We start from the raw sequence: 24,582 nt of genomic DNA, 5'->3' as shown, positions 1-24,582 counted from the left end.
TTGGGTGGCTAGCCCTTACTAATTGTTTCTCTTATCACCAAATGAGGGCTGTGACTCCCAGGGTATGTCTAGACTACATGCCTCTGCCGAACGAGGCATGTGAATTAGACATACTGACATAGTCAATGAAGCGGGGATTTAAATATCCCCCACTTCATTAGAATAAAAATGGCCACCACGTTGTGCCGGCTCAGCTGTTTGTCGGCACGAAGCAGCAGACAAGACAGGGATCAGTCGGCAAGGAAAGCCTTTGCTGAACAGTCCTGTAATCCACTGTTCTATTTTTGCTAACAGCTCAACTAAACCCTTCCTGCCACTCTAATAGCATTTGAACGGTTAGAATGGGGTGACATATTCACGTAACGTGATCATTTCAAAAAAGAGAAAAAAAGGTAAAAAGTGACTGACCCATTTATAAGCTTACTCTAGAGTACAGTCACAATTTTTCAGCTTCAGCGCGAGCTGAAGGACATGCAGAATGCAGGGCATGGAGTTTCTCAGCTCCCATTGGCTGCTGTTTGCTGTTCACAGCCAATGGGAGCAGAGAGGCTCTGTGCCTGAAAGCAAACAAACTCAGACTCTACAAGCGAACAAATGGCCCAACTCAGAGTCTGCAGCACTTCCCAGGGTCACTTCCTAGCCCAGCAGGGCGAACCACTGGCGTGCTGGGACTTTTTATCCACGTGAAGCGTCTTTAGGCTTGGAGCCTGTCAGCTCCCAGTTCCTGCCTTTTGCTGTTGTGGGTCAAGGGGAGTGGCGGGAAGTGGTAGCCAGCATGTCCCTTGGCCTGCACTGCTTCCTCAGTTCCCGCCCCCTCTATCCCCTTCTCATCTACAGAGGATACGGTGAGGGGACTCTCATGGCCAAAGGCAGTTCCTGCTCTTGTGCTCAGCCCTTGACAGGGCATGGAGCCATGGGGGAGAGAAAAAGAGAAAAGGAAAAGAAAAATAAGAGTAGAGCCCACCATGGGACTGGGAGGGAGACTTGGATGAGTGAGGTACTTGAGAAGTACCAGTAATTAATTAATTCTCCAATAATATAAATAGTCTATCCTTAAGTGACTTCCTACATCAGTAATAAGTTTAGAAAGCACCATAGATTCAATGTTGGTACATTAGGCATTTTATTCTTTCATAGCAGCAATGCTAGGAAATTATATTAGGAGCTCTTCATTTATCTTACATATTTGCAAGTACACATTTCAGAAAGGTATTTGACATTTAAACATTTAAGAAACAAAAAATTTAAAACATTTCCAGTGAATGTGTGTGTATGTGTGTGTTGGGGGGAGGTGATATAGCCCATTTTAACACCTACATGTACTGGTCTGATAATACATTCCTTTTTGAGGTATCCCGCATGCAAAATATATTTATATATAGTATATAATATAATGTGTGGAGAAAGTTAATAAGGAAAAGTTATTTACTTGTTCCCATAATATAAGAACTAGGGGTCACCAAATGAAATTAATGGGCTGCAGGTTTAAAACAAATAAAACGAAGTTCTTTTTCTCACAGCACACAGTCAACCTGTGGAACTCCTTGCCTGAGGAGGTTGTGCAGGCTAGAACCATAACAGGGTTTAAAAGAGAATTAGATACATTCATGGAGGTGAAGTCCATTAATGGCTATTAGCGAGGATGGGTAAGGAATGGTGTCCCTAGCCTCTGTTTGTCAGAGGGTGGAGATGTATGGCAGGAGAGAGATCACTTGATCATTACCTGTTCAGTTCACTCCCTCTGGGACATCTGGTATTGGTCACTGTCAGCAGACAGGATACTGGGCTGGATGGACCTTTGGTCTGACCCAGTAAGGTGATTCTTATGTTCTTCAAATTTTTTTTTTTATACACATAATCAGTTTTTTTTAAATGAATATTTTACTTGACTTGTTTTCATAGAATCATAGTCTTCTGGAATTTTTCCTGACTTCCATGACTTTTCAAAGATGATAGCTAAAGGCTCAGATACCTCCTCTATCAGCTCCTTGAATATTCCAGGATGCATTTCATCAGGTGCTGGTGACTTGAAGACATCTACCTTTTCTAAGTAATTTGTTCTTTTAAATTTTAACTTCTAAACCTACCCCATTTCTACTAGCATTCACTATGTTAGGCATCCCATCACCATCAATCTTCTTGACAAAAATCGAAACGAAGAAGTTGTTAAGCACCTCTGCCATTTCCAAGTTTCCTGTTATTGTTTCTCCCTCTTCACTGAGCAATGGGCCTACCCTGTCGTTGGTCTTCCTCTTGCTTCTAAATATATTTGTAGAATGTCTTGTTTTGTTCAGATAAGGATTACATTTGCCTTACACTGGTATCTCATACAAAAGGGAGGTGTGTGTTGTCCTAGGAAAAGATACTCTTTGTTTGTCTTTGGTTTTTCTGTCTCTTGACCCACACACCTTAGGGTTACAATACCTGTTTGCTATAGGAATTAAACTTCTATTTGTGCAAAATATCTAAGTACAATTTTCAATAATAAACACATCTTCAAACACAGCACAGAAGCAAACAGTGTAGAAGATAAACCAAGATAGAGTTTAAAATGAAGCTTTTTTGAGTTTGTACAACACACTATGGGTTAATCAACATAGTTTTACAGCTAAGGAGAGGTTATTTTCCTTACATTTGCTTGCCCTTGGGAGAAAGAAAGCAAAGATCTCCTCCAATTTCTTTAACCAGCCTGAATATTTTTCTAACACAACCAACTAAAACATATATAGATGTTGAATTCTCAGGCACCCAGACTTTAACATAACTGTAGCTATATCTTAATCTACTATGTATTTTAGAGAGTTTCTCTGTCTGTCTGAGCAAGAACTCCTCCTAAATTCTTTGGGCTACCAAATTCAGTGTACACTGTGCCCACGAAAGCTCATGATACCATCTACATGTTTTGTTAGTCTATAAAGTGCTATCAGACCATTTGCTTGCTGTTTTTTTTTTCTGTAACAGACTAACGCGGCTACCCCCTGAAGCTTCTGATAACAACTTAATTCAAGGTAAAGGCTGGGTTGTGCCAGGAAAACAGGATGTGTCCAGATTTAGTTTGCTTCTCATAAAAACAAACAGAAAAGAGACAAAATCACCAAAGCAAGTACAGTCTTCAAAATTGACATAACTGAACGAATGTTGAAAGGGACTGAATCAAGATAAGCCAGAAATATAGAATGAATCTGGAATAGGATTGCTTCTCAATAAACCTTGCAGAAAAGATAAAATGGAGAATTTGGAGTAGGGCTTTGTTTTGGCACTAGCAAGCAACACCAGATAAATCTGCTAGTACTCAATAAAGGCACAAACAATAATATTAAAAAAGTGACGATTTTATAACTAACGTTTTTGCATTGATATTGAGGTCTGTCAGAGGAAGGCACAATGCAGTAAACAACACTGTGGTAGGTGTACTCACTTGTGACTCTTGCTACTTGTTTGTATAACATATAGCTTGTATCCCTCCAACCATAGCTTACTAGCTCTTATGTAGAGGGATGGATTTGAGGCATGGTCATTTTTTCATCTCATCTGGACATGACCCAGTGCTGCTAGCTGTAGTTCCCTTGTGGACAGGGAACACAAGGCAGAAGTATAATGGCTGCTTTCCATAGAGGCAAGTGTAATAGAGTATGTGCTCTGTCTACCTTAAGTATCCATATAAGTCCCCACAATATAGAATCTAGTGCCTCATATTTAGCTCACAATCCCTCTGTGAAATAGGGAAATGCAAATGGAGAACTCAGACACAGAGAGACTAAGCGTATGTCTACATTGCATTCGTCTTTCAAGAGAGGAACGCAAATGCAGACAAATGAAATTACGAATGAAGCGTGGATTTGAATTTCTCGCGCTTCATTTGCAAAATCGCGGCCAGCCGCTTTTTCGAAATACCAATTTTCGAGATAAAAAATGCTGTTTAGACGAGGTTATTTTGAGAAAAAAGGATTAAGGGTTATATTTCAAAAGAAGGGTTTTTTCCTCAAAATAACTGCGTCTAAACAGCATTTTTTTCTCTCGAAATAGGATATTTCAAAAAAGTGGCTGGCCACGATTATGCAAATGAAGCACGGGAAAGTCAAATCTGTGCTTCATTTGTCTGCATTTGCATTCCTTTCTTGAAAGAGGAATGCAGTGTAGACATACCCTAAGTGACTTGCAAAGATCATACAAGAAGCTCATAGCAGAACAGGGGATCGAACCCAAGTCTGCTTAGGCCACCTTATTGTCCTAATCACTGGATTACCCTTCCTCTCATCCAGCCAGCCTCCTTTCCTGGGCACCCTGTTCCTTAACATGTCTGATCTGAAGCTGCCATAATTTGGCACAGAATATATTGGCATGGAACTGATAATTAATTGGTGATAATTCAGAGAGCTATATGGCACTGTGGCAGAGAAAGAGGGGAGTTAAAAATACTAAAACCACAGTATCCAATAGGTTTTGAACTATGTATTTTTCCTTTAAAGACTAAGGCAGACCCTCAGGGCATGTCTAGACAGCAGCGCTATTTGGGGATACTTCCAGTATCCTGAAATAGCTATTCCATGTCTTGACAGAGTCTTTTGAAATAACGGGCATGTATTCCATTGTCCCTGTAAGCCTGTAAACAGAACAGGGAGCATGCATTAATTTAGTACAATATAAAAAATACATCAGGCCAGATTTTACATTTTTTTACTCAGGGAACTAATGATTCTGGGAAGAAGAGAATCTGTTCTGTTCATTCCCTCTGGGGCACCTGACATTTGCCACTGTCCGAAGACAGGATACTGGGCTAGATGAACCTTTGGTCTGACTCAGTATGGCTGTTCTTATTCCTCAATTCCACAGGGATTCTCCAATTAAATTTCTGTATAGGAATATATGAATTGCATACCAGGTGAAACAAGAAGTCTGTCTAGCTGCATATCCTTTCTTTGCCTGTAGGCTGTACCAGACGTTTCAGAGAAAGTGTAAGAAACCCACAGTAGATAATTGTGGAATAAACTGTCCCATGGGGAAGTTTCTTTCTCATTCCCTATTCACTTAGTGGCTTGCCAGGGCTATAAGGATTTATACCTCTTCTGAAAAAGCATTAGAGCATATACACTTTAAAAGAGTACAGGTTGAAGATCTCTAGTCCAGCAATCTTGGGACATGATCAGTGCCAAACCAGAAAATTTGCCAAACCACAGAAGATCAATATTGTCTAGCAGCATTACTAACACTTCCACTTCTAACTGGGTTCTTAGAAGACAATGAGGGGTAAATTAGAGCTAAATAACAGACCCAGGACTAGTTGCTGTAAACAAACTTTATAGGACTACGCGAAATTTAATCACACCCATGATAAGTAGATAACTGGCTAACTAAAATCATGCCAGATAATGGATGTTGCTGGACGAGAAAGGTTCAACCTGTAGATTTTTTGTATTTAATTGTAGATGTCCTTGTAATGCCAATAGGCAGAAGTGAACCTGGGACCTCTCAAGCTTAGTGCATGAGCTGCTAAAAGCCAACTGTCTATTAACTAAGGTTCTAGAACAGACTCATTATTTTCTCTGTAAGTGGTCTCAGTGCTACTAGATGGGACAGTACACTACACCCAGAAGGTGTGTGAGTTACATCCTTACCTATAGATTATTGATTTTTAAAAACCATACCAACATCGCCATCTTGTAGCAATGATTTTACAGACTAATTATGCATTTTGTAAACAAGCATTTCCTTTTATCGGTTTTAAACCTGTAGTGTTTCAGTTTCATTTATTCATTAGTTTATATACTTCTGACACGTGTACTCTTATATATTTCTAAATGAAGCAGTGCAAGTCATTTCAATCTCTTCACCCTCTGCAGTCTCCCGTTGTCTCTAATACCATCATGTTTATTTAAGGGCATGTCTACAGTAGTTGAAGCAAAATGCAGGACAATGTAGCACTTTAAAGACTAACAAGATGGTTTATTAGATGACGAGCTTTCGTGGGCCAGACCCACTTCCTCAGATCAAATAGTGGAAGAAAGTAGTCACAACCATATATACCAAAGGATACAATTAAAAAAATGAACAAATATGAAAAGGACAAATCACATTGCAGAACAGAAGGGGGATGCGGGGGGGGGGGGAGGTGGAGGAAGGAAGGTAAGTGTCTGTTAATTCACAGACACTTACCTTCCTTCCTCCCCCTCCCCCCCCCGCATCCCCCTTCTGTTCTGCAATGTGATTTGTCCTTTTCATATTTGTTCATTTTTTTAATTGTATCCTTTGGTATATATGGTTGTGACTACTTTCTTCCACTATTTGATCTGAGGAAGTGGGTCTGGCCCACGAAAGCTCGTCATCTAATAAACCATCTTGTTAGTCTTTAAAGTGCTACATTGTCCTGCATTTTGCTTCAACTACCCCAGACTAACACGGCTACATTTCTATCACTGTCTACAGTAGGAAATTATTTAAAAATAACTAAATTCAACTTAACTCCCAATTTTGCAAAATCAAATTAACATGGCCCCACTATGGGGAAGCCTTGAAATTAGTCCAAAGCAGGCTCCATTAATGTGGACATGCTACCTCAACTTAGATCCCCAGGAAGCACTGGGGAGTAATTAGTTCAAATGACTCTGGGGAGTAGTTATTTTGAAATAGTGGCACTAGAGCATCCACTATTTCAAAATAATTATCTCAAAATTAGCATTATTCCCTGAGGAAAGCAGGAGTACAACTTTCAGAATAAGTGGTCTGCTATTTCAAAATGATGGGCGTGGTAGTGTGGACACTTTGCTTATAAATTCCACCTTACAGGGGTTATTCTGAGATAATGTCCTAGTGTAGACCAGGGCTTAAGTGTTTTATAATTATTTTTTAAATGATCATTTCTATCCCTTTTCCTTGTACCACAGTAAGGCTTCTTAGTCTTCAATTTCCATGTTCCTCCTTTTTAAAGACAAAGATAACATTTGCTATGCTACCTTCCTGTGTATCAATATAGGTGCATATATACCATTAATTATTGTAGCATCTGAGTGTTCTTTCCAAGCATTTTAAAATAACCAACATTAGTTTTCTTCCTTCACAGCTTATAAAAGAAATAGGTTGGTCAATTTATAAGGGGACTGATTTGTGTGCGTATATAAGTGTGTGAGACTAGGCTATATGTCTCTGTGTGCGCACGTTAAGAACTTACTAAAAAAGCTATGTTGAAGCAATTGATTAGTTTAGCAACTGGCATTAACTTCCACAGAATGCTATGCACAGAATCTATTCTACAGTTCTGTGAGTTTGTGCATTTGTACCCCACAGCAGCACAGCTCCTAAAAGTGAATCCTGCTCATAAAGTACAGAGTCCTATCAAGAAAAGCAGACACAGACTCTTTCATTGTGAACTATTAGTACGGCCCCAGTTTCCTCAGCACCAACAGTATATAGCACAATTTTGAAGGCATAGCCCTGTTTCCTTTTGCACAGTCAGTACATCAAAGGGAGATTAGTTACCGCTATCCTTGAGTTTTTTATATATAGCCAACTTTTCCTGCATTCCTTTCACATATGAATGTAACAGCATTGCCAGCTCTCCCATACCTTTAGGCCAGTCTTGCACAAGAACATATGAAAATGAGGCATGGACATGAATATCACTGCACCTCATTTGCATACTTAGTGAGCTGCCATTTTTGTGCAAAGGGATTTTGTGCAAGAAGGAGTAGTCTGACCCCTCTTGCGCAAGAGCTGTTCTGCCTGAAAATAAGCGACAGAATGGCTGTTGCGCAAGAGGGGAGTTTTGCGCAAGAAGGAACAGTGTAGACTGCTCCTTCTTGTGCAAAAGCACCTTGTGCCAAATGGCGACTCATTAAGTATGCAAATGAGGCACAGTAATATTCATCACCGTGCCTAATTTACATATGTTATCACGTAAGACTGGCCAGTGTAGACGTAGCCTTAGGGTATGCCGAATTTGGTGTTCTCTACAGCGACTCTCACTGGCTGCCTACTAGCACGGAGCTTCCAGCTTCCTCCCAACTCCCAAATTCAAATTAGTTCTGTGTCCCACCAGCCCACATTTGTCCATGCCCCAGCCTAGCAATTAATTATGTACTTCTCACATCAGCTTTCCCACCATCCCCCACATATGCCCATTACTCAGCCATTAATTATACAACTCCCCAGATCAACTTTTCTTTATCCCATACAGCCTCACTTCAGACCTGCACCTCCGAGTCCCACATCTGCCTGTTCCCCAGTCTTCCCCTCCCCCATGAAGGATTTACCACATCTTCCCCTTGCCCCTCTGCTCCCCTTGCAGCTCCTGAGTTCTCCACCCCCCACTTGTAGGTTTGAGGAAACAACTTAGTGGAGGGCACTCTCCCTTTTCTCAGGCTTTAGCCAGGCAGTTCCAGGAGTTCTTCATACCCCTTCCTTCCCAGGCATGATGGTACTAGGACAGAAATTAATTATGGGGAAGGAGCAGAGAACAGATAGACCCATTTTTTCCCCAGGAGACAAGCTGCCAGACACTTTCTGCTCTCTCCTTCCCTCTGTAAGAATAATGTTGACTGCTCCCTCTCCCCTCTCCCCTGCACCTGAATATTCTTGTGAGAGAAAGAAAGAATATTATTCTACCAGCTTCCTGCCACAACCCTGATTGGTTGCTCCTTCCAAGAGGTGAAAGAAAGGCTGGCAGGCAGGGAGGCAGAGGGGTTTTCCTCAGCCAGAGCTGAAATTCTCAAGAAAGCTGGAGTATCTTGAGTTATTGTAAATGCTATCCATTTTATACGCTCAGAATCCACAGAAATATGCAAAATTATCAATAACAGTCTCATTGCAATTCTTATCAGGACAGTCAGATTTCAGTGAAATTAAATTTAAGATGAGCAACCAAAGAGAAAACTGAGAATATTCACACAGAATTTGTGTCCTGCTATCTCTCCCCCGATCATATATCAAATGAGACTATCAGAAGATGTACAGATGTAGGTCATGCAGGTGATGAATGATGCAAAGTGGAGAAAGATGGGTCTCATAGTCTGTAAGCAAGACAACAAGTGAACAACTCACATCAGTGACTGGATCCCCAGAGATCACAAGTGACCAGTGAGAAGAACAAAAATGCACTGGGCTGATCCCATGACAAAACTCTTTGGCTAGAAATGGAAAGAACATGCTTGCAACAAAATGGAATGGTGTTCCATCAACTTGTGTTCATGGAGGAATGGACGAGGACAAGTCAGACAAAAGTGACATAGGTGATATCCGTATGCAGATCTCTCTGCTGACATTAATTTAGTCTAGAGCTTAAGCTACACTGAAGAGTTACAGTGGCATAGTGACATCAGTCAGGGGTGTGAAAAAACCACACTGCTGATGGACATAATTAAGCCAACAAAACCCACAGTATACCTGCAGTTGTGTTGATGGAAGAATATTTCCATTAGTATAGTTTACACCATTTGGGGAGGTGACATTAGTGTTCTTATACTGAAAAGAAAAACTCCAATCAGTGTAGGCTGTGTCTATACTAGGATCCAATGCCAACATAGCTAGCTTGGTATAGTCTCTGCCATGGTCTACACTAGGATGTTATTTCAAAATAACCCTCCCAAGGCCGAATTATAAGTGGAGCATCCACACTATCATGCCTGTTATTTCGAAATAACAGGCCACGGAATTCGAAATCTGTATTCTTGCTTCATCAGGAGCAATGCTAATTCCAAAACAGTTATTTTGAAATAACAGTAGTGTGCATGCTCTGATGCCGCTATTTCAAAATAATTACTCCCCAGTGCTTCCTGTGGCTGTGTCTAATCTACATCTCTCTGTCGACAGAGAGATTTAGATTAGGCACGTCGAAATTGCTAATGAAGCAGGGATTTAAATATCCCATGCTTCATTAGCATAAACATGGCTGCCTCTTTTTTTCGAAACAGAGCTTTTTTGAAAAAGCCTACAGTCTAGATGCCTAAAAGCCTAAATAAACCCCTTTTCGAAAGATCCTGTAAACCTCATCTAGACTGCCTTTTTTTTTAATCAAAAAAGCTCAGTTTAAAATAAAAAGCAGTGGCCATGTTTATGCTAATGAAGTGCAGGATATTTAAATTCCTGCTACAATAGCAATTTCAATGTGCCTAATCTACATCTCCCTGTCGACAGAGAGGTATAGTCTAGACGTACCCTGGGGCTCTATGTCTGAGGTAGGGCATCCTAATAATAGAACCTGCCTCGGAGTAATTTTGAGGCTTCCCTGTAGTGTGGACATGCTAGTTTGAATTTGTTAAATTAGGAATTATTAAATCGAATTTACTGATTTTGAAATAGTTTCCTAGTGTAGACATGGCCTCGGTGGCATAGACATACACTGATTAAGTTAGTCAGGAGCAGGTTTCAGAAATAAACCGCACTTCAAGTGAAATAATAATAATATCCACACAGTCTTTTGCATGGTTCTAGCTATCTTACCTTAAAAGAAATCACACTTTACCTAATACAATTTTATCATGTAGAATCATAGAATACTAGAACTGGAAGGGACCTTGAGAAGTCACCGAGTCAAGTTCCCTGCCCTCATGGCAGGACCAAGCATCATCTATATCATCCCTGAGAGATGTCTATCCATCCTGCTGTTAAATATCTCCAGTGATGGAGATTCCACAACCCCATAAGAAATTTATTCCAGTATTTAACCACCCTGACAGTTAGAAAGTTTTTCCCAATGTCCAACCTAAACCTCCCCCTTACTAACATTTCAGCCCATTGCTTCTTGTCCTGTCATCACAGGCCAAAGAGAACAATTTTTCTCCCTTTTCCTTGTAACCCCCTTTTAGATACCTGAAAACTGCTTTCATGTCCCCTCTCAATTTTCTCTTTCCTAAACTAATCTAGCCCAATTCTTTCAATCTTCCCTCATAGCTCATGTTTTCTGGGCCTTTTATCATTTTTGTTGTTCTTCTCTAGATCTTCTCCAGTTTCTCTGCATCTTTCTTGAAATATGGTGCCTAGAACTGAACACAATACTCCAACTGAAGCCTGATCAGTGCAGTGTAGAGCGGAAGAATGACTTCTTGTGTGTTGTTCACAACACTCCTGTTAATTCATCCCAGAATCATGTTTACTTCTTTTGCAACAGTGTCACACTATTGACTCATATTTAGCTTGTGGTCCACTATGACCCCTAGATCCCTTTCTGCAGTACTCCTTTCTAGGCAGTTACGGCCCATTCTGTATGCGTGAAACTGATTATTCCTTCCTAAGTGGAGTACTTTGCATTTGTCCATATTAAACTTCATCCTATTTACTTCAGACCATTTCTCTAGTTTGTCCAGATCAATTATGATCCTATCCTCCAAAGTATTTGCAATCCCTCCCAGCTTGGTATCATCTGCAAACTTAATAATCATACTTTCTGCCATTATCTAAATCGTTGATGAAGATATTGAACTGAACTGGTCCCAAAACAGACCCCTGTGGAAGCCCTCTTGTTATGCCCTTCCAGCATCACTGTGAACTGTTAATAACTACTCTCTGAGAATGGTTATCCAGCCAGTTATGCACCCACTTTATAGTAGCCCAGTCTAGGTTGTATTTTCCGAGTTTATTGATAAGAAGGTCACGTGAACTCATAACAAATGCTTTACTAAAGTGTAGATATACCATGTCCATTGCTTCTCCCTTATCCTCAAGACTTGATATCCTATCAAAGAAAACTATCAGATTGGTTTGACATGATTTATTTTTCACAAATCCATGCTGACTGTTACCTATCTCCTTATTATCTTCCAGATGTCTGAAGATGAACTACTTAATTATTTGCTCCATTGTCTTTCCTGGCATAGAAGTTAAACTGACTGGTCTGTAGTTTCCTCGGTTGTTCTTATTTCCCTTTTTATAGATAGGCACTATATTTGCCCTTTTCCACTCTTCTGGAATCTCTCCTGACTTCCATAACTTTTCAAAGATAATAGCTAAAGGGTCAGATACCTCCTCTATTGGCTTTTGCGCAAAATCTTGCCTCCTGTCTACATTGGCTGCGAGTATTTGTGCAAGAACACTGACTTTGTAATGTACAAAATCAGTGGTTCTTGTGCAAATACTCTGACGCTCCTGCTCAGGGATAAGCCCTCTTGTGCAAGTATTCTTGCGCAAGAGAGGCAGTGTAGACAGCAATGTTAATTTCTTGTGCAAGAAAGCCCGATGGCTAAAATGGCCATCGGAGCTTTCTTGTGCAAGAGAGCGTCTACTCTGGTACGGATGCTTTTGTGCAAAAACAAATCTTTTGCGCAAAGGCACATGTCAGTATAGATGCTCTCTTGCGCAAATACTTTTAAATGAAAAACTTTTCTATTAAAAGTATTTGCACAAAATCATGCCAATTTAGACACAGCCCTTGTGTATTCTAGGATACATTACATCAGGCTCTGGTGACTTAAAGACATCTAACTTTTCTAAGCAATTTTTAACTTGTTCTTTTTCTATTTTAACTTCTAAGCCTACCCTATTTTCACTCTCATTTACTATGTTAGACATTCTATCACCATCAATCTTCTTGGTGCAAAAGGAAACAAAGAAGTCCTTAAGCAATGACTGGCCTTTAGTGTATCCCTTAACCTAACAGCCTCATTCTCCATTCTCTTAACTCCAATTTTATACTTTTAGCACTCCACTTCCTCACATGGCTTTTATTCCCATTTAAATAAAAGAAATAATATTTTTTCAATTGTTTTTTTTTCTGTTCCAACAGGCTTTTTTCTTCTTAAAACATTTAAGAAAGTTCTGCCAAGTTTCTTCTCCTATTTTCAGTGGTAAAATGTAGATCAGAAGGGGGAAAAAACATATAAGCTATGTCTACACTCGCGGCTTCGTGTGCATGAAATATGCAAATGAGGTTAAGTGTGGAATATCGCTGAGTCTCATTTGCATACTTTTGCAGTAGAGGCTCTTGCGCCAGAAGGAGCTGTCTACACTGCCCCTTCTTGCGCAAGAAAAACCCTCTTGTGCAATGCTGCTACGCCGATTATTTTCAGGAATAACAGCATTGCGCAAAAGGGTTTTTCTTGCTCAAGGAGGAGCAGTGTAGACAGCTCCTTCTGGTGCAAGAGCCTTTTCTGCAAATATGGTGGCTTATTAGGTATGCAAATGAGGCTTGGCAATATTCCACGCTTAGCCTTATTTGCATATTTCTGCCGCAAGAAGCCGCGAGTGTTGACATAGCCATACGATTGTGTTGCCTGGTGTCTTTTGCTAGTTGCTTTAGGGCTTATGGGTGAAATCCCATCTCCTTTGAAGTCAATGGCAAAATTCCTATTTACTTCAATTGAGCTAAGATTTATCCCTACATCTTAATCGGAAATACCAGAAATGGTTATAATTATATTGCTCCCTGGTTTACCATTAGCTACTTCCGTTCAGGGCCGGCTCTAGGCACCAGCAAATCAAGCACGAGCTTGGAGCAGCACATTTCAAGGGGCAGCATTTCCAGGTAAGCAGCCTCCCCCAGCAATGCCCAGCCTCGCCCCGCCCCACCAATTTTAAAGGGCCACGGGGAGACGCTACTACCCGCTGCGCAGCACTGGCACCATGTGCGCCCGGAGCCTGCTGGCCGCCCTCTGCCTCCTGCTGCTGCCCGGCTCTGCCACCTGCTTCAGGTCAGCTCTGACCATGGGGGGCCAGGGTGGGTTCACAGAGGGATGGCCCTGGTGCAGGAAGCACAGTCTCCTCTCTGGCCAGGGCCATGGCGGCTGCAGCGGGGCCGGGCACTTGCCAGGGCCACTGCGCTCTGGGCACGGCCACGTGGACCACACTGGACAAGGCCCTGCAGGCACTGGAGAAGCTGCAGGTACTGGTGGAGCAGCTAGGCCTGGGGAACAGCTCCCCCTGCCTGCCCCAGCTCCTGCCCCAGACACGCCAGCACCTGCTTTTGAATTTGTATACAATTTTTATACGATATTGGAAATATTAAAAATCAGTTTCCTAAAGACTACCTCATGAAGCACTGCCAGGACCTACATTTAGTGCTCAGTACTGATAACGCTGCTGACACTGATGGAATAGAATTGTATGATGAATTAATAGCTTTATCTGAGCTAATAAGTCCTAAAACTTCTCCTCTAAAAGTATTAGAATTTATAGCAAGAAATTATTTTTTCGCTCCAAACCCTGCTATAGCATTACACATTACCAGTATCAGTAGCTTCTGGTGAGCAGTTTCTCAAAACTGAAATGACTAAAAAATAATTTGAGGTCCACCAAGTCTCAAAATTGTTTGTCAGGACTCGCATTAATTTCACTTGAAAGTACCATGGCAAAAAATTTAGATTTTACTGAATTATTAAAAGGCAACGCAAGTATAAAAACCAGAAAAATTCAGTTCATATAAATTCTTTTAATTTATGAGAAACTGGGCACAATGGAAGACACTAACATTTTTCATTACAGTGTATAGTTGAACCCAAATTGTTTGTAATTGTGATTTTGTTAAAATTAAATGAATACACTAGTAAGAAATTGTTTTATTTCACTAACTGCACATTTTCTGTTTTAATTTCTTTTAATTTTAAACAGTCAAAACAAACCATAAAAAAACACAAAAAAACAAAAAAAAAATTGCAAAGTGCAAACGTGTAAAAGTCAATCAAAAAGGGGTGGGGGACAAACAATTTTTTTGCTTGGGGTGGCAAAAAACCTAGAGCCAGCCCTGCTTCCATTCTTTATAGTAACTAACAATTAACATTTTACACACATGGGATCCTTCCAGGAATTATATTTCCATAAGCCTTCATTCCAGCCAATTTCCTGCATATGTATTTGTTTATTTAAATCTTCAAGATGCCCCTCAAACACCATGATGGTGTTCCCATTTTATTATTTTTCCCGCACGTAATGTGTGAGCTCCAAGGGCGATTATAAATCTCCTAAAAACCTTGTGCAATGTGAACTTTTGAATACATCACTTCAAATGTAATTTCAAAATATATCAGAAGGACAGAACAGGTCATGCTGGTGGGGGAGTGGCATTATACATAAAAGAAAATGTAGAATCAAATGAAGTAAAACTCTTAAATGAGCCAAAATGTTCCATAGAATCTCAATGGATAGTAATTCCATGTTCCAATAAAAATATAGTAGTAGGGATATATTATCAACCACCTGATCTGGACAGTGATGATGACTATGAAATGCTAAGGGAAATTAGAGATGCTATCAAAATTAAAAAAATGTAATAATAGTGGGGGATTTCAACTATCACCATAATGACTGGGTACACATCACCTCAGGATGGGATGCAGAGCTAAAATGTCTTGATATCTTAAATGACGACTACTTGCCGAAGATGGTTCTGGAACCCAGAAGGGGAGAGACTATTCTTGATTTAGTCCTAAGTGGAGCACAGGATCTGGTCCAAGAGGTAAATACAACTAGACCACTTGGAAATAGTGACCATAATGTAATAAAATGTAACATCCCTGCGGTGGGAAAAACAGCCCAACACTGTGGCATTTGATTTCAGAAAGGGGAACTACAGAAAAATGAGGTGGTTAGTTAAACAGAAATTAAAAGGTATAGTGACTAAAGTAAAATCTCTGCAAGCTTCATGGAAACTTTTCAAAGACAGCATAATAGAGGCCCAACTTAAATGTATGTCATTAATTAAAAAACACAGTAAGAGAAACAAAAAGTGCTACTTTTGGCTTTATAACCAAGTGCAAGAAGCAGACACAGATAAAAAGTCATCTTTTAAAAAGTGGAAGTCCAGTCTCAGTGAGGAAAATAGAAAGGAGCATAAACTTTGTCAAATTAAATGTAAAAATATAATAAGAAAAGCCAAAAAGGAGTTTGAAGAAGAGCTAGCCTAAGCCTAAAAAAGTAATAGCAAAATGTTTTTAAGTACATCAGAAGCTAAACAACCAGTGGGGCCCTTGGATGATTGAGATACTAAAGTAGCACTCAAAGAGGATAAAGGCATAGCGGAGAAGCTAAATGAATTCTTTGTTTCGGTCTTCACAGCTGAGGATATTGGGGAGATTCCCAAACCTGAACCATTCCTTTTAGGTAACAAATCTTAGGAATTGTCTCAGACTGAAGTGTCATGAGAGGAGGTTTTGGAACAAATTGATAAACTTAACAGTAACAAGTCACTGGGACCAGATGGCATTCACCCAAGAGTTCTGAAAGAACTGAAATGGGAAATTGCTGAACTATTAACTGTGGTTTGTAATCTATCCTTTAAATAAGCTTCCGTACCTAATGACTGGAAGACAGCTAATATGACGCCAAAATTTAAAAAGGGCTCTAGAGGTGATCCCGGCAATTATAGAGGGTAAGTCTAACACAGGTACCAGGCAAATTAGTTGAAACTATAATAAAGAATAAAATTGTCAGATACATAGATGAACATTATTTGTTGGGGAAAAGTCAACATGATTTCTGCAAAGGGAAATTATGCCTTACTAATCTACTAGAGTTCTTTGAGGAGAGGTCAACAAACATGTGGACAAGGGGGATCCAGTGGATATAGTATACTTAGATTCCAGAAAGTCTTTGACAAGGTCCCTCACCAAAGGCTCTTAAGTAAAGTAAGTTGTCATGGGATAAGAAGGAAGGTCTTTTCATAGATTCATAACTGGTTTATCAATCAAAGGGTAGGAATAAATGGTAAGTTTTCAAAGTGGAGAGAGGTAACTAGTGGAGTGCCCCAAGGGTCTGTCCTGGGGCCAATCCTATTCCTCTTATTTGTAAATGATCTAGAGAAAAGGGTAAACAGCGTGGTGGCAAAATTTGCAGATGATACTAAACTGCTCAAGATAGTAAAGACCAAAGCAGACTGTGAAGAGCTTCAAAAAGATCTCACCAAACTAAGTGATTGGGGAAAAATATAGCAAATGAAATGTATGTTGATAAATGTAAAATAATGCACACTGGAAAAAAATAATCCTAACTATATATACAATATGATGGGAACTAATTTAGCTACAACTACTCAGAAGAGAGAACTTGGAATCATTGTTGATAGTTCTCTGAAAACATCCACTCAGTGTGCAGCGGCAGTCAAAAAAGCAAATAGAATGTTAGGAATCATTAAAAAAAAGGGATAGAGAATAAGACAGAGAATATCTTATTGCCTTTGTATAAAACCATAGTTCGCCTACATCATGAATGCCGTGTATAGATGTGGTCGTCTCCTCTCTAAAAGGGCATCTTGGCATTGGAAAAGATTCAGAAAAGGGCAACAAAAATTATTAGGGAATTGGAACAGGTCCCATATGAACAGAGATTAAAAAGACTTGGACTTTTCAGCTTAGAAAAGAGAAGTTTAAGGGGGGACATAATAGAGCCCTATAAAATCATGACTGGTATGGAAAAAGTGAATAGGAAAAGTTATTTACGTATTCCGACAATATAAGAACTTGGGGCTACTAAATGAAATTAATAGGCAGCAGGTTTAAAACAAACAGAAGGAAGTTTTCCTTCAGTCAGCGCACAGTCAACCTGTGGAACTCCTTGCCAGAGGATGTGATGAACACTAGGACTTTTACACAGTTCAAAAAAAGGACTAGGTAGATTCATGGAAGTTAGGTCCATCAATGGCTATTAGCCAGGATGGATAGGAATGGTGTCCCTAGCCTCTGTTTATCTGGAAATGGGTGACAGAAGAGGGATCATGTGAGGATTACCTGTTGTGTTCCCTCCCTCTGGGGCATCTGGTATTGTCTACTATTGAAAGACAAGATGCTGGGCTAGATGGACCTTTGGTCTGACTCAGTATGGCCGTTCTTATATTCTTAGGTGCTCCATCTACGGCTTCTGGGGGTGGTGCTGCCTGACCCCCTGACTTGAAGTGGTTTCCATCATATACAAAGTTTACAGTGTGGTTCAATGGCTTTCAGTGCCCCCTTTATAAAAATATCCAGCAGTGTTGGTTCTTCTATTCTGGAAGTAGAGATTCCAGCACATCTCATGGAAAAGTGAGCTGAAGTGAAGATAGATCTTAGGCCACATCTACCCTAGTGAGCTTACAGCTGTGCAGACAAGAGGGCGCTCTCCTGTTGACGTAATAAAATCACCTCATTGAGCTGCAGTAGCTATATCAGTGGGAAAAGCTTTCTTGCCAACATAGCGCTGTGCATACTTCTACTTATACCAAATACATTTATGTTGTTCATGGGTGTGTTTTTTCAAACCCCAGAGAGATACTTTTTGTTGACGTAAAGTAGTAATGTAGAAATGGCTTTAGGCACTGGAAAAAGCAGGGTGTAACACACAAGCTGAAAAATACAACAGAGAAGCCCGGGAAACATGTGTTTCAGAATACCTGGTATATTATCACAAACCTCTAAACAGAAGCATGGAAGTAGAGATGAGTGACTGAAATTCAGCCATGCCAACTCCCTGCATCATCAGCAAATTACTCATGTGAGATATATCTACCCGAATTCAACAGTTAAATAAATGTAAGCTGATTGCAGGTTGCCTTTTTCATAGGTCAGGAGAAAGTAAATTTTTACCATTTATTTATAAACTCCTGGAAATAGGGCTTTATAATAAAATGCTGTTGGCACATCTAAACTGTAAGTGCCTGAAATGGTGACAGTATAATAGTGGATTATTTAATACTGAAAGCTCCATAATAATGAAAAATGAGGTATTGCAAATCACATTAATGGACTGGTTTACTTAGAAAGACTTTTTCATTGTAATGTAGCTATTATGAACATTTTGGATGTTGTGAGATTCTGAAGGCCTCAAAGGTACCATGTTGATCAATGAAGTTTAAGAACCTGTCTAGAGCAGGAAAACATGAATGCAGTCATGTCTCTAGGGTGTGGAATAAAATAGCTGATAAGCTACTAATGCATTTTTCCTTTATATACTGTGACAGGGCAGGTTAGAGGGTTTGATTAGAATGGGAGAAAGGCAGCTCTGGAAAATAGCAACAGCCCTGGTTAATTAGGGGTAGATGAGACAGGGTGGCTCTAAAGTAAATAAGGGCCAGATGAGTTGACTTCAGGCTGCCACAGGACTTCTTTAAAAGTGGGGGGAAGGTGAGGTGGTGAATGGAAGAGGAGCTTGGAGGGAGGTGGAGAGAGTTACAATGGATAAGGTTAGGAGTCAGAGACGCTAATATAGAGAATGGCAGTACAGGCAGTCCCCGGGTTACATGGATCCAACTTACATCGGATCCCTACTTACAAACGGGGTGAGGCAACCCCGCACTAGCTGCTTCCCCCCAGAAGACCAGGTAGATGTGACGCTAGCGCTCCCCTCCCCCGTCAGGGGGCCAGGGAGACGCGGAGCAGCTTTTCTCAGCAGACACCTCAGCTTGAGAATAAAGGACTGAGGGAAGTGAGGTGTGGGAGAATAAAACTGAGCTCTGGAGAAATGTTTGGCTAGAGTTTCCCCTACAATATGTACCAGTTCCGACTTACATACAAATTCAACTTAAGAACAAACCTACAGTCCCTATCTTGTACGTAACCCAGGGACTGCCTGTATTACCAAAGGAGGGGGAAGGTGAGGCACTCCAACAGGGAATGGTTGGGCTCCCTTCCCTCAAGCAACCAAAGAGTCCAGCTGGTAGCTGGGGGAGGATTGGTAGATCAGAAGCATCTGTCCTGACAGCCATTTTTGCCAAGGGACAGCCCCCACAAAATGCTGAAAGAGGCAAACAAAACCTGTGCTGCAGTACATAGACTGCGGATTGTGGACTGAATAGGGGTCTGGGACCCAGGAGTGGGACTGACCCTGTCACAATACAAATTATAGGAGGCATACCAATGTGAAAATAATTAATGTCTGTCTCTCACCTGCATTGAAGCATGCTTACACTATAGTTTTGGTGTCAGTCAGGCTTGTATTATCTGTGCTTGTTTGATATTATTCCCATTTTAGGTATATCAGAAATTTAACAGATACCTATTCTTGTTGCTCATGCTCACTACGGAGGTGTTTGACTATTTTATTCTTCCACATAAAATGGCATGGTTCTGCTCTGTTAATCTCCTATTTTTATCTGAATAGAACAGAACACATTTAATCTTACTAATTCATTTTTTATCACTGAAATAATTGTTGTGCACATTACATTAAAATTACACCTGATTATAATAGAGGTAAACCTGCAGGACAGACTGTCAGTTAATGTGTTGAGAGTGAGGGTGAGGCACAGTTGCCCCAGGAGAGGCTCATGGAACCCTTTATCCCTGAGTAGGAGAAAAGTTAAGTCAGCCAACATGTGGTTTAACTAGGATGCAACTTTATTAACTGAACAAACCAAGGAAACTAGCCAACAACCACCCAGCGTAGGCCAATCTCGCTTCTGTGAATCATGCCAGCTAGGAAGCATTGCTCACGTTGTCTTGGCCCACCTTTAACTTGTTCCAACAGCTATAGCTTCATGGGGGGGCTGAGAGTATGGCCTCTGCCTCAGCCTGCAGACAAGTCTGAGCGTTAAACTGGTTAACTCTTTGCACTGTTTGACTGTTGCCCCACCCTGACCAAGGGCTGGGCCTTATAAAGTGCTTCTCAGCCTGCAACCAGTCTCGAGCCCCGACTGGTTGTTCATCGACCTTCCCTGCACCAGAGCTTGGGCCTAATCACTGAACTAGCCTAATGATTTTAAGGATGTGTCTGGTTTTACTGCTCACATAGTCATGCTATCAGTATATCAAAATGAAGTTTGAGTCTGTAAGCACGTATTTTAGCATGTTTAGATTACTAACAGAAGAGGTTTGTTCACATAGATACTTTAAAAAATGCTTGCACAAAAAGAAGCCTTTTGACCCACCCTTGTATGTCACTGAATTCTAGCTGCATTTTGATTTCTGTTTCTTTTGGCTAGCTGAAAAGGAGACTTTCAAAACAGTTTAATAACTTTTTAACTTTTCAGAGATGGCACAATGTTCTTATTATCCCTTGAACATTTTGGGGGAAGTCAAAGAATGGGAAAAAACATTTGCCCACGAAAATGATTTTGACTTCAAATAAGGACCAGTCATTATAATATACTGCAATGATTTAAAGCAAAGCAGATTCTGATGCTTTTACACAATGGATAGTACCTTACTCTGTGAATAATCCCACTCATCATAAATCAATGAGAGATCTCATACAGTAAGGATAGCAAAATCTGGTCCAATATTTGGCAGGAGTTCCTGGTAGCATTAAATTGTTTTTTTAACTCAAATAATGGACATTTTTTCAATACTTTGAATCTTTAAAACTAGTCTAAACCTCACTAATTTACAGGACTGGAAAAAAAATCTTGGAGATCAGCTGTCTAATTGAAGACCACATTCTCATATTCTTATGGTGAATATAAGAACATAAGAACAGCCATACTAGGTCAGACCAAAGTGGGCAATGCCAGGTCCTTCCCAGTACCTTACTCTGTAAGTAGTCCCATTGAAATAAGTAGAACTTCTTGTGGAATACTGTGCTTCTCAATATGAGTTACAGTAAGTGAATCTGGTCCAAATCAGAGTCTTATAAATTAATTATAAACAACACAGTCATTGAAGATCCTCTGGCACCATATGATATTCTCAAATGGTATGTCCACACATCAAAGTTAATTACAGATGTTATTTCGAATTAACTTTCCTAACGTCTACATAGGCAAACTGCTATTTCGAAATAAAATCGAAATAGCAGGGTGCTTCTTTTGAATTTGGTAAACCTCATTCTATGAGGAATAATGCCAAATTCGAAAAGCTAATTCAAAATAAGCACTGTGTAGACGCTTATTTCGAAATAGGGGGCCTCCAGCCCTTCCCAGTTTCCCCTGGTGGCCACTCTGGGCCAAACCAGGAAAACTCCTCTCCTCTCCCCTCCCCCCAGCCCCGGAGCCCTTAAAGGGGTAGACTCTAGCCATAGTGCATGTGCCAGCTACAGGCCTGCCAGCACAGAGCCAGCAGTCACTGACCCTCACCCAGTAGATCTAGTATGAGCTGGGCAGCCAGTGTCAGTGCTTAAATCCGAATCAGTGTCCACTCAGTGTGGACGTGGTATTTCAAAATAGAAAAAGCTATTTCAAAATGCATTTTGTGTGTAGACTCATTATTTCAAAATAACTTATTTAGAATTAACTGTTTCGAAATAAGATTTTGAATTAATGCTGTAGCGTAGACATACCCAAATATTAGTGTGTCATAATTACTTATTTCAATGTCATCTGTCAAATGATATTATTTTACATGATTAGTCCAATTTGAGAGTGAAGGACGTTAGCACTTCCCAGAAATGGCTCAGTAACCAGGCAGGATTGAGCACTATTTTTGCAAAAAAAAAAAAAAATAAAAAAATAAAGACTGAGCACACTCAGATACCCTGATTTGCATTTACTAAAAATATCTGAACAATACTTAGGCAGTATTTGCATATAGCATTTCTCTCAGCTGAGGAACCTGATCTCTGTGCTAGATGCCAGACAGGTTATGATTAATCATCACCTAGTAGTAAAAATAATTGGCAGGATCCCTTCAGGAAATTCTTTGGCTACATGGCGTTGTTTGATATTCACAGATGTTGCCATCACTCTAGACAAAAGGTCTCCAAGTTCTTAAGTATATAACACCCACTAAATGGGAACCATATTATTTGTCATTAAGAGAATCATTGGTTTAATTTGCTCGTACAGTCTCTTTCAAGGTGCAAAATAACATGGTATTTTCAGAAATAAGAAAGCAGAATGGAAAGTAAATGTTCACACCTGAGCAGGTTTATTACTAGTGAAAAACAGAACAATTGTGCCAATAGATTACAGAAAAAGGATGTCATGTGTAATGACTGGGTACTGAAAATTTTGTTTGTTTTTAAAAAAATCTTACCGACCCTGTTTTCCTGAGTTTTTGTTTACCACAGCAGAAAATGACACGGTGCTGACTGCAGTTACGTAGAGGTCAGTAAAAGTGGTCTTTGCACAGAAATCTGGACTTCTATACTCCTAAACTGTGCAAAGCTGGTCTTAAGAAATGCTTGTGAAAAGCCCAAATAATACAAGCTCTGTCCTGAATTCTCCTCTTCCTTTCCTTTCCTCATCATCAATATAATTAGAATCATCTAAATAGATGATACTTTGATCTCAAATTTATTTTAACAAGTATCAGTGATTCACTGAGAACACAGATTTGTTCATTCTAGTCTGGCAATTATTTTTAAGTAGCCAAGTCTGGTCTATTTGGAGTACAAAGGCTTGTTTTTAGCAACAAGAAAATAAGAGAAAGTCAACAAAATGGAACATAAAAATTGTTTAGGCTGAGAGTATCTTCATGCCAGAACCAATAAAACTGCGTAAAACAACAGGAATCTGATAAGTATCAGTCTTAGGGTTATGAAATTGCAAGTGTTTTGGGGATTAGTTACACTACAATGCTGTGACCTCCTGATTCGTACAATGCGTTGGATAGTTCCAGGAGTGAGTTCAGAGATTTAAACATACTCTAAGGAGGACAACCTCTGTTATAAAATTATTTGCACTAGTGAAGGTCTACTCTAAAATATTACTATGTAAAAATGGCACCTTGCTCAACAGAACCCTGTCTGCCTCATGGCTCAATTGTCACAGGGAAAATGGGGAGCATGCAAAGAATTGTTCTCATCCAATGAAGGCATATTTATAAACCAGGGACAAACTTAAGCAGAGTAGGTGGTTTAAATAGGGTGAAGTATTAGGGAGTGATGAAATATATAGTAATTATATACAGTAATTCCTTATTTAACATGTGCCTGCTTAACATGTTTCAGGATAACACGATTTTTTTTTTTAGGGAACGTTTTTTGAATTACACAACTGTCCCCGGAATAACATGATTTCCCCAGCCAGCCCATTGCCGGCAGCTGTGCGGGGCTTCCCCCGCCTCCTTGCAAAGCTCGCGGCGCCATTCCCTGCTGACTCCCCCTTGCCAGACACCTTGTCTCCTCTCCTCCGCCCCTGCTTGCAGGCCAGCGGCTGGGTTTCCCCAGCCACCCCGTCGCCAACAGCTGCATGGGGCTTCCCCTGCCTCCCTGCAAAGCAGCGGAGGGTTCGCCGCTCGCCATGCCATCCCCCAGAGGCCTCCCCTCGCCGGACGCAGTGCGGGTCCCGGCAGATCTGTCACAGGGGTATATTCCCAACTCAATCCCCCTCCCATTTCCTCCCCTTTCCTTCCCCAGAGCCAAACACCTCCCTTCCCTGCTGTAACCTAGTCCCCTTTCTCCCCCAACCGTATGTCTCGGTCCCAACAGGCACCACCGCTTGAAACGCAACCCACACCTTTTCCATTATTTTCAATGGGAAAACTGACCCCGCATAACACGTTTTCACTTAACACGATCATTTTCTGAAACATATCTATAGTGTTAAATGAGGAATTACTGTACTAGAGACCTGGTTTAATCCTTTACCTATTCCATTAAAAAAAGTATATCATTTTTTTAAAGAAAAAGTAATCTGCAGTATCAGCAAAGTGCTTTGCTCCCTTTTACACAGAGCAGAGAAGGGCAGCTAAGCCACCTCTCTCAGCCCCCATATCATTGGGCCTAGCTGCCTCAGCCTGACCCCCTCACCCTGATGGCTCCAGCACTGCCCCATCTCTCCTTGGCCACCAGCAGGAGCTCAAAGCCAACAAAGCTAGTCATCCT

General features: G+C 40.5%; 1 protein-coding gene across 3 annotated transcripts in view; it reads right to left on the bottom strand.

The window, feature by feature from the left end:
• KCNQ5 (potassium voltage-gated channel subfamily Q member 5) overlaps positions 1 to 24,582 on the bottom strand; it is a 451,318-nt gene that overhangs the window by 61,697 nt on the left and 365,039 nt on the right. The window lies entirely within an intron of this gene.

Source organism: Pelodiscus sinensis, chromosome 3 (assembly GCF_049634645.1).
Source record: "Pelodiscus sinensis isolate JC-2024 chromosome 3, ASM4963464v1, whole genome shotgun sequence".
Classification (NCBI taxonomy): Eukaryota; Metazoa; Chordata; order Testudines; family Trionychidae; genus Pelodiscus; species Pelodiscus sinensis.
This window is presented reverse-complemented; position numbering and strand designations above follow the sequence as displayed.